Below are 14,458 nucleotides of genomic sequence, written 5' to 3' on the forward strand. Positions count from 1 at the left end.
ACATTTTAGGATTTTTTTCTAGTTCTATGAAGAATGTCATTGGGGTTCTTATGAGGACCAAGCTTGCAGTTTACTTTTAGTAATATGGCAAATTTCAAAATATTAATCTTTGAGGATGGAAGGTCTTTCTACTTTCTAGTTTTTCTTTCTCCAAATTCTTTCTTCAGGTTTAAAATTTCTCACTGTGAACATTTTTCTTCTCTTTAGTTAGGTTTATTCTTCCTAGGTATTTTATTTTTCTGAAATTGTGGTGAATAGGATTTCCCCTGTAATTGATTTCTGTGCAAGTCAGTCATTGGTGTATAGAAAAGCTATTGCTTTTTACATGTTGATTTTGTATTCCGTGACTTCACAGAAAGTATCAGTCAGCTCTAAGGCTTTTCTGGTGGGGTGTTTCATGCAGTATAGGATCCTGTTGCTGCAACTAGTGATCATTTGCTTCTTTCCCCACTTTGTCTCTGTTATTTCTCTGATCTTCTTGCTATAGGTAAGACTTTGAGTACTGTATTGAATAAGAGTGGAGAGACTTGGTACCTTTGTCTGATTTCAGAATTTTGAGAACATACTGTCATTTGCTATGATGCTCGCTATGGGATTGTGGTATACAACATTTATTACATTGAGGAATGTTCCTTTGACTCTTGGTTTTCAGGGATTTTGTCATGATGGGATGGTGATGTCAATACCAGTAAGCAGACCTGTCAAGGGGAATGTATCTCTGACAGTGCAGACCTTTCTTTTAAAGACTGAGTCAATACACTGTCTGCATTTGGTTTAGATTGTGGCAGTGACTGGGACATCAGTCTGGGCTGATGATAGATGTGGATGCCAGATAGTCGAGGTCAAGATTCAGGACACCAAAACCCAGCATGACCAGGAAGAAAAGGCATCAGTGAAACTTGCAGTGGTACTCAGGTGGCCACATGAACTTTGAATACCAAAATGGACTTAAGTTTCAATCCAGAACCCAGTTTTCTGCACTGCCTTTGATGGTAATAGGAGTCATGGGCTTCAACACAGTCCCAGGCTGTGATAGGGCTATGGACCCTGACATGGCCCTTGGTTGCAGCCCCTGCCTGGATATCTCCATGGCCTCAGGTGACAGTGCTGCCCACTTCAATCTGTATGGCCTCCATGTCAGCATGATCCTGGGTAATAGGAACCACTGACTGTAGTTTTTTTTTTTTTTTTTATTCTTTGCTCTTTGGTCCTTTTTTTTTTTTTTTTTTTGCTTTGTTTTTCGAGACAGGGTTTCTCTGTGTAGTTTTGGTGCCTCTTCTGGATCTCCCTCTGTAGATCAGGCTGGTCTCGAACTCACAGAGATCTGCCTGGCTCTGCCTCCCAAGTTCTGGAATTAAAGGCATGCACCAGGACTGCCCGGCTCTTTGGTCTTTTGGGGGGCCTGTCACCTAGCTCCCAAATAAATCACACACAGAAGCTTATTCCTAATTATAAATGCCCAGCTTTAGCTTGGCTTGTTTCTTGATTTTAAATTATTCCTGTCTACCGTTTACATCTGGTTTTTTTTTTTTTTTTTTTTTCCTTTTCTTCTGTAAATACTTTCATTCTTATTCCATGGCTGGTTGTGTGGCTGGGTGGCTGGCCCCTGATGTCCTCCTTTTCTTGGTCTCTTACTCTTTCTTCTTTCTCCTTCCAGATTTCTCTTTCTCTTTATTCTCTCTGTCTTATAGCCTGCCTATCCTTTCTTATGTCTTGCTATTGGCCATTCAGCTCTTTATTAGACCACCAGGTTATTTAGACAGGCACAGTAACACAGCTTCATAAAGTTAAACAAGTGTAACATAAAAGAATGTGAAACATCTTTGCATCATTAAACAAATGTTCCACAGCATAAACAAATGTAACGCATCTCAAAATATTATTCTGCAACAACTGACATGGTTGCAGACCCTGGCTACAGCAGGACCATGGACTCAGACATGGTCCTTGGAAGAAGCCCAGTTAGGGAATGTCACCATGGCCCCTGGTAGCAGTGCAGGCCACTCAGGGTGGCTTTCTGGCCCTACCACAACCCCAGGTGAGGGCCTAGACATTGGGAATTCACATGACCCCTGATGGTAATGGGCACCATGGACATCAGCACAGACCCTGGCCTCAGTAGGGCCACTGACCAAGACATGGCCCCTTACTGCAGCTCGGGTCTAGTTGACACCATGGTCTCTGGTGGTAGTGCAGGCCCCCCAGGTCATTAAGGCCCCAGCCATGGCACATCCCTCAGTTGCCCTTGTGGTCACCCAGAACCCAGGTGTAGCAGGAATCTTAAAAGTTCTTATTAATAAAAAACAAACCTGAGGCCAGGTATTGGGGTGAACACTGAAAGATCAGAGAATCAGAACAAATCACAGCCACCTCACCTCGCCAATTCCTCAGCTGATCCTGATTCCTCAGACTGGATGCCTCTCAGCTGAACTGTGCTGCTCGAAAGCCTAAAAGCTTAGCCAGCCAACAGCTTCTAGTTTCTGGTCTTCACACCTTATATACCTTTCTGCTTTCTGCCATCACTTTCTGGGATTAAAGGCGTGAGTCACCATGCCTGGCTATTTCCAGTGTGGCTTTGAACTCACAGAGATCCAGACGGATCTCTGCCTCTGGAATGCTAGGATTAAAGGTGTGTGTGTCACCGTTTTCTGGCTTCTACTTCTAGTGGCTGTTCTGTTCTCTGATCCCAGATAAGTTTATTAGGGTGCACAATATTTTTTGGGAACGCAATATCACCACACCCAGGCATCTGTGTGGCCCTTGGTGGTGACATGGGCCATGGACATCATCACAGCCCCTGGCTGATGGATCACTGACACAAACATGGCCCTTGGAAGCAGCTCATGCCCAGATGTCACAATGGCCCTAGGTGGCAATGCAGGTCACTCAGGTCAGCATCACCTCAGCTGTCGGGTGGCCCTCGAACTCCAACATGACCCCAGATGGACATTAACACAAACCCTGGCTGAGGTAGGACCCTGGACCCAGGTATGGCTCCTGGCCACAGCTCAAGCCTGGATGAATCCATGGCCCCTGGCGGCAGCCCAAGCCATTCAGATCAGGATAGCCCATATGCTGGCATGGCCCTGGAGCCCCGATGTGGCCGCATGTGGCAGCCCCAACCCCAGGCATCCTCAAGCCCTTGGTGGTAGCAGGGGCCATGGACATCCACATAGCCTGCAGCTGCAGTAGGGCTACAGACCCAGACATGGCCCTTGGCAGTGACCCAGGCATGGATGACACCATGGCCCTGGGTGGCAAGCAGGCTGCCCACATCAGCCTGATCATCACAGCCTTCACTTCTTCAGATCTCTGTCGCTCTCTCTATAGGGCATGAACCTCTCTCTGCCTCTCTTTCCCAGACCCCACCATATATTTGCTCACCATAATGGTTTCTGACCACCTGGGCACAGCAAGGGTGTGTGCATGCCCATCTCCAGCCGCTCAGTTTTATGGCGCCGAACAGCAGTGGTGTCTTTCTTAATGGACAGTGGCTGTTTTCCCTCATTCTTGAAAACAGCTTCTCTTGTCTTTTAGGGAGTTGCATTTTTTTTCCTACTTAACCATTATCATTTTTTTTTTACAGTTTTGCGCGCGCGCGCGCGCGCACACACACACACACACACACACACACACACACTGCATACTGATCAGTGTCATCTTCCACTCTTGTTTCTCATCCCATCTACTCACGCTCTTCTCCACAAATCTCTTTCCAGCATTCACCTCTGTCTATTTTGTGATCCACTCTGCTAACTGCAGCTGTTCATTTGATAATGGGTTTGGAGCTGTCTTTTGAAACCTGATGGGCTCAGCAGTAGGTACACAACAAGACCATGACCCCCCTCCTCTCCCAGAATCTATCAATAGCTGTTAGTTCAGCAATAAGAGGTTGGAACCCACGAGCCCCTCCCTCATCTAGTCTTAGAACTCATTATTGTATTCCATCTTGGTCACGGAGGTAAAAATATAACACAGGCTGGCTTAGTGGATCAAAGTAGGATGTGCCAATATCGGCACCTCTAAACATTATTAGGGGTCTGAGTTGCAGTGACAGTGAGAAAGAAGTCTTTGGTGTCCTACAGAGATAACTAACCCCATTTCAGAGAAACAGTTGATTGACAGGGCATCAGTGACAGGAGAATACTGGAAGCCAGAAGTGGGAGAAGGAAAGCTGTAGGCTGTAGGCTGGCGAAACTATGGCTTCCTATTCTAATTCCCCGGCACCTTCACAGTCGTCAACAGATTCCATCTGCAGAGGGGCTATTGCTGCTGCAGAATGATTTGTATCTGTGTCGTGGTAACGGGGGACTTTCAGAGTGTTTAAACCTTACTAGAACATGTTCAGGTGAATACATATGAAAGAGTTAAAAATACACCCTTCTGGCATTAACTTTCTAAGTAAATGCCATTGAAAAACAGCACTTGCAACTTGATTGCGTTGACCTTTGTGCTGTTTGATGAAGCAAAAGCTGAAAGGCGCACGTGGAAGCAAAAGCCTGTTGCTACAAGGGAAGGCAGCAACCTTATCTTTGACGAGGAGACGCTGAGACGTAGAAAATACTGTTCAGGCTTTGTTATAGTAACTTCTCTTCGAAGCTCCTCACTGCAGTCACATTGACAGAGTTCACTGGTCCTTGTCTAATTAGGCATACCAGGAACTGACTTTCACTGCTTCTTCCAGTCTCCATTTCTTTTAAAAAATTTCTTTATGAATTATTTGAAACTATTATACAGTGTATGTATTTTGATCCTGTTCACTCTCTCAACCTCTCTTTCTCTCTCTCTCCCCACCCCTCTCTCACATGCACACACCCACCCCGTTTCTACTCACCCAACTCCATAGCCTCTTTGGTATTTTTAAACCTGTGAAATTCAGTGTATGCTGCCCACATACTCTTCAGTGTGGTTATCCACTGCGTAATGGTGGACCTCTTGGGGGACACACCCTAAAAGAAAACCACCTTCCCCACTTCCAACAGATATTAATTGCCATTGGCTCCTCGGGAAGGGTAGGATTCCGTGCCCGTTCGCCCTCTCCGTGCTGCAATTTGGTCTCGCCTGCACATGCTGTCACACCTCCTGTGGGGTCATCTGCGCAGCCTCCCTGTTGTATCTGGCGAATCCTCTTTCCTCGGAGTCATCCACCGCCTCTGGCTCTTGCAATCTTTTTGCCCCTGAGTCTTTAAGGATCCATGAGCCTTGTGATGAAGGGCAGTGATGCAGGTTTCTCATTAGGACTGAGCATTCTGCAGTCTCCTATTGGATTTCCGTTTCCTTTAGGATGGCTTCTGTGTCCTGTCAACGTGTACGAGGCTCCTCCCACTAGTGTCTCTTGGTCAGTTTAACCCATGGACTCAGATTGTTGGAGCCCACTGAGGTTTCCTGGTGGCTTTACACAGCAGGACTGTGTAAAATAAGAGGATGTTTGGGCCATGGACCTGGGTACCAGGTATTTGGAAGGATCTACACTTGGCTGTATCTAACAAGGGGGAGGTCCTTTGCTTTTCCCCTTGGCATTGTTATAAAAAGCCATTTTGAATAAAGTTCTGGGCTGGTGGGTTTTGACCCAGGCCCTCCCAAGGCTATCCTGTCTTTCCTCTCGTTGTCTAGGTATCTCTTTCTATCTAAATATTCCTCACTTCTCCCTTCTCAAGAGTACCTTGGTTGGAAAAGTCCAGAGGAGACCCGAGAGGATGGTCACAATTTTTCCCCACTCCTGTATATATTACTTTGTAAGGGACATAATTACTTTGTAATTGACATTCAATTTCCTATCATCAGTTTGACACCGTACGTTAAATGGCTAGCCTGATAGGCTTCCTTGTATATTGATGTGATCTCACTACAGGCCTTTGGTACTCCATGGTGGCCAGAGACATCCCTGGACAAGATGTCTCTGGCTTGGTGTAGGGATTTTTTTTTTTTTTAAATTTCTTCTCCCAAGACAGTTTAAATCAAAATCATAAACAATGTTAAAGAAGAGACTTTGGAAGGTTAGGGACGTGTCTGAATGGGTCAAGTGCTTGCTGCTGCACAGGCGTGAAGACATGAGTTCAGTTCCCCAGCACCCAAGTAAAAACCAGGTACAGTGGTGCATGTTTATAACCCTGGTGCTGGGGGTCTGAGGCAGCAGGATGGTGGGGGCTTGTTGGCTAGTCACTATTGTCAAAACAACGATCTTCAGATTTAGTAAGGGGTCCTATTTCAAACAGTATAGTGGAGTGAAATTGAAAAAAAACAATACATGATGTCAATATCTGGTGTCCATACTCCCAAACACATATCACATATATGTAGTGGGTAGCCATTCCAGCTTTGACCTGGAAGTTCCAACCCCTACTGAGTCTTCAGTAATGGTCACGCCTACAAGGCAGGGCTGAGAGAGGTCGCTGAAGACCCGAGATCCAGATGTGCAGGCTCTCTTGGTTCCTGGACCCTGAATGCTGGAGGCAGGACCAAGCAGAGTTCTCCAGAGAACACCGCCGGACTGCGCTACATCTTTCCCAGACCCTGTAAACTATCTCTTCACTTGTAAGTGACCCCACAAAATAAACCTCCCTTTTAACTATGTGGAGTGGCCATAATAATTTCACCAATACATATATCTATCTAACACACACACACACACACACACACACACACACACACACACACACACTTGCAGTGTAGTGGTATATGCCTTTAATCTCAGCACTCTGGATGCAGAGGCAGGCAGATACCTATGGATCTGAGGCCATCATGGTCTACATAGTGATTTTCAGGCCAGTCAGGACTAAGCAGTAGTGATACCGTGTTTCAGAAGAAGGAGGAGGAGGAGAAAAGGGAGGAGGAAGGAGAGGAAGAGGAGGAAGGGAAGGAGGAGGAAGAAGGGGGAGGAATTGTATCAATTTAAATTTGTCAAAACCAGGTACAGTGGTTCAGAGATATGGTATCCACGGTATATTTTTAAAACATAAATAAAACACAACCAACTAAAACAAACATCCCTTCAATGGTCGCCTGTTAGCCTTGTCATCTTGACACAGACTAGAGTTACCTGGGCAGAGCAAACTTCATCGGTACTATTTCCTCCATCATATTGGCCTATGGGGCCATGTCTGTGGGGGGGAGTTTACTGATGAAGGACTGAAGTGGGAGGGCCTGGAAGGGCCCATCCCGGGCACATCCCACTCTCGGCAGTGCTACCCCTGGACGGGTGGCCCTGGGTTACATAAGAAATCAAGCTGAGCAAGCCTCGGAGAGCTAGCCAATAAGCAGAATTCCTCCATGATCTCTGCTTCAGTTCCTGCCTCCAGGTTCCTGCCTTGAGTTCTCCTCTGGACTTCCTTCAGATTTCGTCTATTAACCAAAATATAAGAGTAAACACACCCTCTCTTCTCCAAGTTGTCTTTGGTCAGAGTTTTATCACAGCAACACAGAAGCTAAGTGGGACAGCTACTGTCTCTCAAATTAGCACACTCAAGATAAAGACGTTTTCGATGAATTATTTCCCTTAAAAATAAAGTATATTTATGATAATGTGGACAACTTAGTCTTCATTATTCCTGTCTTATTTAAAGATTAAAAAAATCACTGCAAAGTTGACTGCTCTTTCTCTCACAAATAATATTTTTATTTACAATGAGTGAACAGAACCTCAAAAAGGAACATTTTTTTTTTCTACCTAGGAAGCAGCTACTATTGGCATAAGGCAGATTATGACCTATGACCTTAGTACCTACTTAAGTCCTCCAGCACAGGCCCCACAGGGAGACACTCTTTAGCCCTCACCATTCTCCTGAAATTCACTGTGGTTGGTCTTGGTTGTAGTTATAACCTCACTGTGCCATTTGTGGCGTGTTGCCATGGGCAATTTCTGTCACACTTGTAGGGACAGAATGTTTTGGAGGCATCCGCAAAGGCCAGATCATTCAACAAAGAACCAAAGGATTCTGCAGCCTGCTGGGTTACACTTATCCAAGTGAATAGAGAAAGAGGTTGCTTTTGGTGGTAGTCAAATTTAGCCTTGGAGTTTGGCACAGAGAGAAGGGAAAGGGGGTGAGCGTGCTGATGTGAAAGGCCAAACTGAGCTGCTGTCAGTATCTGCTGAAGGGTTAGTCTTGCAAGACCTGGGGCGTTGGGAAACTGCAATGACTAGACACCTGGTTGTAAGAGTAGTAGGATATACCAACTGGGACTCTAGACTATGAGGTGACCCAGACCCAGGCAGGGAATTTCATTACTGAAGAAATGTTCTGGATTCTGAATAAAGTCACTGGAGACATAGGTCCTGAGCAGGAAGTCCACGTTGTACTAGGATGTGAGGAAGGCCCAGTTCCAGGGAAATCAGTTGATGTGAAGCAATTCCAGGCTTCCTGTGTCCTGAGGATGCCAGGCTATGTCCAGTTTCGGCTGAAAGACTGAGAATAAATCCCTGGTGCTAGTCAGAGCATCTGAGACTTGATGAGGATGTTCTGTGCTGCACACACAGTTCTGAGTGCTTCATGGGCTTGCAGCAACTCTGCTTTCATTAGAAAGAGAAACTGTGGTAGCTTTATAACTAGCAAATGGTGAAGGCCAGATTCTAAGCAGGCTCATATTCCAATCACCTTTAAATACGACTGTCAGCAGAGTTCAGAGTCCAAACAGTTCAAACAAACCACTTTAACAGATGGCCCTTCTGGAAGACACTTCTTAGGCAAACCCAATTATGCTAAGATGGGGTTAAAACTGTACACATTACCTCTTAATAATGCCTACCTCCCAGCAACTGAAGTAATATAATTATTGAATGCTGATTCAATAATTATACTACTAGTGATTATGATTTTATTATTAAACTTGGCTCCAATTAGTAATTATAAACTTAAGGCAGTTAGTATAGCTTTTCCTAAGTCAATACTTAAGGGAACTAATTTTGTAGGTCATAGCAAGGTGCTACCTAGGAATGGAAGTAACATGAGAGTATTCCTAAGTGTTGTCCAACTACTCTTCTCTCTGTGTCCACCTATCTGTTCGACTCTCCATCTCCCTATCTCTTTATATCTATTTGTCTATCTATCTATCTATCTATCTGTCTGTCTGTCTGTCTGTCTGTCTGTCCATCCGTCCGTCCGTCCGTCCGTCCGTCTGTCCGTCCATCCATCCATCCATCCTGCTTGGTAAGCTCCAGGCCAATGTGACATTCTGTCTCAAACAAACAAACAAAAAACGAAGGTGGACAGCCTCTAAGAGACTGACAGCTAAGATTTTACTCTCATCTACACACACACACACACACACACACACACACACACGTTCATGTTTTACTGCTTCACTAAATTTCAAATGATTGGTGGTTTTAAATTTATTTGTAATTACTTTTGCTTTTTTAAAACTCACATTAGCCTTTTGCATTAGCTGTTTCTCTCTCTGTTCTACCAAGTACTTGATTAACTCTGGTTCCTATGCCTGCCACACTTCAGGCACATCTTGGGGAAAGTCATAGATAATTACACTTGCTGATGCTGATTTAATGGTCGTCATATTATAACTCAGCTTTTGATGACTGCTTTCTTTTTTCTGTTTTTTATTTAATTTTTTTTTATTTTACACACCAACCACAGTTCCCCTCCCCCCTTCCTCCCACTTCCTCCCCCAACTCCCCCTATCCCATCCCCATCAATTCCTCAGAGAGGGTAAGGGCCTCCCATGGGAAATCAACAAAGTCTGGCATATCAAGTTGAGGCACGACCAAGCCCCTCCCCTCTGCATCAAGGGTAAGCAAGGTGTCCAACCATAGATAATGAGCTCCAAAAAGCCTGCTCATGTAACAGGGATAGATCCTGGTCCCACTGCCAGGGGCCCCACAAACAGATCAAGCTACACAATTGTCATCCACATTCAGAGGGCTAGTTCAATCCAATGCAGGTTCCCCAGCTGTCAGTTCAGAGTCTGCGAGCTCCCACTAGCTCAGGTCAGCTGTCTCTGGTTTTCCCCATCATGATCTTGACCCCTCCTTGCTCAATATAATCCCTCCTCCCTCTCTTTGACTGGACTCCAGGAGCTTGGTCCAGTGCTTGGCTGTGGATCTCTGGATCTGCTTCCATCAGTTACTGGATGAAGGTTCTATGATGACAGTTAGGGTATTCACCAATCTGATTACAGGAGAAGGCCAGTTCAGGCACCCTCTCCACTATTGCTAGGAGTCTTAGCAGGGGTCATCCTTGTGGATTCCTGGGAATTTCCCTGGCACCCTTACCCCATATGACTCCCTCTATCAGGATGTATCTTTTATTGCTCTCCCTCTCTGTCCCTCCCTCAACTTGACATCTCATTCCCTCATGTTCTCATCCTCCATCCCCTCCCCTCCCCCTGCCCCCATTTTACCTAGGAGATCTAATCTATTTCTCCTTCTCAGGGCAATTCATGCATCACTCTTAGGGTCCTCCTTGTTACCTAGTTTCTGTAGGGCTGTGGATTGTAGCCTGGCTATCCTTTGCTTTACATCTAATATCCACCTATGAGTGAATATATACTGTGTTTGTCTTTCTGGGTCTGGGTTAGCTCATTCAGGATGATTTTTTTACTTGTTCCATCTATTTGCCCCAAAATTTCATGATGTCATTTTTTTTTTAAAATACTGAGTAATACTCCATTTTGTAAATGTACCACATTTTCTTTATCCGTTCCTCAGTTGAGGGACATCAAGGTTGCTTCCAGGTTCTGGCTATTGTGAATAATGCTGCTTGAACATAATTGAGCAAGTGTCCTTGTGATGATTGCTTTCTTAGTGGTCACAGAACCCAACTTTGTAATGCCTATTATCAAATATTTGTTTAAAGCATATTATTTGGTGAAATTATCTCTTTTCTATCAGGAGGATAAAATGCAGTTTATTGTGGCCAACTTGATCACATTTCAAAAGGTAATTCAGGATATATTTCAAAGTGGGCAGTTTATACTTATACTTAGAATTCACATAAAATGCTATTTATCCATGTGCACAACAAGAACAAAATATAATGTGCACATTACTAGCATCAGTGGAGAAAAATCAAACAAAATCCAGGTATGACAGCATCATAGTTAAGTAAAAAGGAAGCGACTACTGATGAGTGTCTACACTATAGCCTTGGCTATGAATAATTAAACAAAAAGCTAAATGGAGATTCTCAATAAGAAATAACCAGGACAATAGAATCATATGCCTATTTATTAAGAGTATCTAAATTTAAGGAGATTATAAAATTATCTTCTCTGTCCTAGGACTCAATAATATTTTCTATTTAGTCATTTTTTTCTGCAAAAATTATACTGTATTCATGTAGTATTAGGAAAAGATTCTTTTGTATGTAGGTCCAATTCTGAATCTCTCTCTCTCTCTCTCTCTCTCTATATATATATATAATATATATATATATATACATACACACACACACACACACACACACACACACACACACACACACACACTTCGGCTAGTTTTATGTCAACTTGACACAAACTAGAGTCATGATCGAAGAGGAAGCCTCAATAGAGAAAATGCCTCTGTAAGATCTGACATTTTCTTAATTAGTCATCAGTGGGGGAAGGCCCAACCCATTGTGGGTGGTACTTACCTGATGGTCCTTGTTTCTATAAGAAATCAGGCTGAGCAAACCATGAGGAGCAACCCAGTAAGCATCATACCCCCACCCATGACTTCTGCATCAACTCCTCTCTCCAGGTCCTGTCCTTGAGTTCCTGTCCTGGCTTCCTTCTTCGATGAAGAACAACATGAAAGTGTGTCTTAGTTAGGGTTTTTGTTGCTGTGAAGAGACACCATGACCAAAGCAACTCATATAAAGAAAACATTTAACTGAGCAGCTTACAGTTTCAAAGGTCTAGTCCATTATCATCATGACAGGACATGGTAGCATGCAGGCAGACATGGTGCTGGAGAAGGAGCCGAGAGTGGAGAAGGAGTTACATCTTGATATGCAGGCAACAGGATGTGGTCAAAGATACTTGGTGTGGTTTGAGCATGTATGAGACCTCAAAGTCTGCCTCCATAGTGACACATTTCCTCCAACAAGGCCATACCTACTCCAACAAAGCCATACCTTCTAATAGTGCCACTCCCTATGAGCTGATGGGGGTCAATTACATTCAAACTATCACAAAGTGTAAGCTGAGTAAATTCATTCCTTCCCAACTTTCTTTGGTCATGGTGTTTCATTGCATCAGTAGAAAGCCCTAACTGATACAGTGTACACACACACACACACACACACACACACACACACACACACACCCTCAGGAATCACAAACTGGTTTCAAACTCTCTAAGTAGCTGAGGATGACGTAGAACTTTTGTTTCTTCTTCTTATACCACTCAAACACTGGGGTTGCAGGCATGGGATATCCTGCCCAGTTTTGTGTTTTGCCTGGGGATCAAACTGAAGGCTTCACACAGGATAGGCAAGCATTCTACCAAAGTAGCTACCTCTGCAGCCTCAGTATTAGATATTTGTGTGCATGATTTGTTTGCATGTTATGTTTGTAGGCCCACATGTGTGTGCTGTGATACAGTTATGTTCTTGTACATGTGAAGGCCTGAATTTGATACGGGTATTCCCGTCAATTATTTTCCATATTATTTACTGAGACAGGGTCTTTCACTGAAAATAAAGCTTGCATCCAAATTGCTCTGGGGAATCGCCCTTTCTCTGTCTCTCAAGGGACTAGAATTCAAATAGGTTTTGATGCCCATCTGACGTCTGTGTAGTTTCTGAGGATCCAGTCATTAGTATGTGCGACGAATGCTTTATCAATGAGCTTTCTCTTGTGCCCATTTAGGTATTTGTCCCAGGGTTTTTCTTTTGGCCCACCAACCAGCTACCAAATCATGACATGGAGACTTATTAGTTTTGAATACTCAGCCTTAGCTTAGCTCTTATTTTAATCTGTTTCTCTTTATCTATGTTTTGACTTGGGACTTTTTAAACTTCCTTCCTTCCTTCCTTCCTTCCTTCCTTCCCTTCCTCTCCCTTCCTTCCTTTCCTTCTCTCTCTTCCTTCTTCCTTCCTTCCTTCCTTCCTTCCTTCCTTCCTTTCTTTCTTTCCTGCTGTCTCTGTGTCTGGCTGGCGCCTGCCTGGCTTCTGGCCCCAGGTATGCCCCTCTTTTCTCCCTCATTCTCTTCTCCTTCTTTCCTGAGGCTAGATTTCTCCTCCAACTTATTCTCTCTGCCTGCCAGCCCCGCCCATCCTTCTCCTGCTTAGTTATTGGCCATTTGGCTTTTTATTAGACCAATCAGGGGTCTTAGGCCAGGAAGGTGAAACAAATGCAACACATCTTTACATAATTAAACAAATGCAGCATAAAAAACTGTACCATATCTTTACATCATTAACAAAGGCACCATAAACAAATGCAACACATCTTTACATAGTGAAATGTCCACAACAGTTACATTTTTTGAAAGCTATTAAATTGAAGATAATTCCTTTCCACCATTTTTGAATTTAGAGTTGAGTATTAGTTCAAGCCATTTGGCTAAGATGTAGTTCATTGTTCAAATGGGAATGAATGCTTTTAATATGCTGGTTGTAAGTACGTGTGAAACAAAGCAAGTCTTTTGTATTTGTTAATATCTAGACATTATGGAAGAAAATAACCTACTTCATTGAAGCTAACTGCTTCCACACTGTGCTTATCTATGTTCTTATTCAGAGTTAAATTTTGGAGTAGGGGGTTGCAGCTCAGTGATCAAGCATGTCTAGCATGCTCACAATGCTAGGTTTGATCCTCAGCCCTGCAAAAATAAGTAAAAGAAGGTGAAGAAATCTAAAATTTTATTTTCAGTTGACATGTGCAATTATGCATAGTTATACAATGTCATGTAATATGATATAATATGTATTATATAATATGCAAATGATTGTGATTATATAATATGCTAACAATGATTATCCCTTGTGATGAAAATCTTCACAATCCTTTCCTTAGCTTTCTGAGATACACAGGGCATTGCGGTTAGTTACGTTACCTTGTTGTTCAGTGGCACACCAGAAACGATCTTACCTTCTAATGTAGCTCACCCTCTGACTACCTTCCCCCACCCTACCTCCCACCTTTCCCCATCCTACCTCCCATCTTCCCCCATCCCACCTCCCACCTCCCCCATCCTACCTCCCACCTTTCCCATCCTACCTCCCACCATGCTATGCCACTCTCTACTTCTATGCGGAATCTTGGCCTTACATAATTCATATATTTGTGTTTTTCTAGTTTTATGGTTAGAAGCATGAACATTTTTATTATATCACTTCATTGCACTGGGATTCGCTGCAGCTCATTAAAAATAATGGAGTAAATCTATGTTTACTCCAAACTGGAAGGTGACATATGTTGTATAATGCTGATGGAGTTTAAAAATACTTCCATTTTCATGACATTTACCTCTGTGGATGCCAACATTTTTGTAGAGTCAAATTTAGAAGTTGCTAATGAAAAT

Source organism: Peromyscus leucopus, chromosome 17 (genome assembly GCF_004664715.2).
Source record: "Peromyscus leucopus breed LL Stock chromosome 17, UCI_PerLeu_2.1, whole genome shotgun sequence".
In the NCBI taxonomy this organism is placed as follows: Eukaryota; Metazoa; Chordata; class Mammalia; order Rodentia; family Cricetidae; genus Peromyscus; species Peromyscus leucopus.